At 41.0% G+C, this 1,311-nt stretch overlaps 1 pseudogene; it reads right to left on the bottom strand.

The window, feature by feature from the left end:
• Positions 1 to 60: 60 nt before the first annotated feature.
• Positions 61 to 849, bottom strand: LOC102832939 (annotated as a pseudogene).
• Positions 850 to 1,311: the final 462 nt, after the last annotated feature.

Below are 1,311 nucleotides of genomic sequence, written 5' to 3'. Positions count from 1 at the left end.
ATGTGTTTAATATCTTTAATTATGTAAAGATTTGTTCATTCACATCACCTAGAGAACATTTCACCCACTGCTCTGCTTGACAGCCAGTCTCTTATCTCTCTCTTCAGCTATGGTAAGGCAGATACCTTTTCCTTAGGGAAGAGAAATCCATGGTTTTTTGCCTTTTCCAATAACAAAAATGTTGGAAAGTCGAGTGGCAATGCTGTTGCCATTGGCATCTTTCACATGAACCACATCAAAAAAGCCAGGATGTCTCTGTTAGTGATCACACCAATTCTTCCCAGGTTGGCACCTCCAGTCACCATCCACAGGTTACCAGTGTCAAACTTGATGAAATCAGTCATCTTTCCAGTCTCCAAATCAATCTGAATGGTATCTTTCACCTTGATGAGGGGATCAGGGTAGCGTATGATGTGAGCATCATGGGTTACCAGATGGGGGATTCCTTTTGTGCCCACAAAGATCTTTCTTACTTTGCACTACTTGTACTTCGCCTCCTCAGGTGTAATATGATGAACAGCAAATAGACGCTTGGTGTCACAGACCAGACGGAAATGTTCTCCGGTTTTGTCAATGCTGTTGACATCCATAAAACCAGCAGGATAGGTTATATCAGCTCAGACCTTGCCATCAATCTTAATGAACCACTAGCATATAGATCTTTTTAACTTTATCTCCTGTCAGGGCATACTTAAGTCTGTTCCTTAAGAAAATGATCAGTGGGAGACATTCTCTCAGTTTGTGGGGACTAGTCATTGGGTGTGGACCAAACACACCAGTCAGTTTGGCCAGCATGCAATGCTTTGCGGCAGCCACATGTTTAAGATGTTTCTTGGGACCACGAGCCATGGATGCACTGAGCAGGAAAGCGCCATATGCTACCTCTTGAAATGGTTGAACATCAACCATTTTCTTTTGGTACCGTGACTCTCTGTATGTCTTCCTTCTTCTTTTGATGCTTTCTTCATCATTCAACAATTTACCCAGAGAATCCTTCAATAATAAAAGTCGAGGCTTGAATTTTTTCCTTCAGTTGCCTCAGTTTGAGAAATGCTGAGCGTGTTCTTTCCTTTGGGTTTTCTAACTCCAGATCTTTGCACATTTTGTTGTAATATTTGACTTTTGTCTTCTTGAGCTAACCTTTGAATTTTTCTGTTCAGCTCTTGTACCTCCTCATTTCTTCCAATTGCTTTAGCATCTCTATGCTGGAACACAAGTTTCAAAGTCTCTTCTGACATCCATTTTGATCTTTCCCTCTTTCTTGTCTTCTTAATGACTTTTTGCTTTCTTCCTGTGTTATGTTGTCAAAAC

This window comes from Chrysochloris asiatica, unplaced genomic scaffold (genome assembly GCF_000296735.1).
Source record: "Chrysochloris asiatica unplaced genomic scaffold, ChrAsi1.0 scaffold00009, whole genome shotgun sequence".
Lineage (NCBI taxonomy): Eukaryota > Metazoa > Chordata > Mammalia > Afrosoricida > Chrysochloridae > Chrysochloris > Chrysochloris asiatica.
Note: the sequence above shows the minus strand (reverse complement) of the source record. Positions and strands in the feature narration are given on the sequence as shown.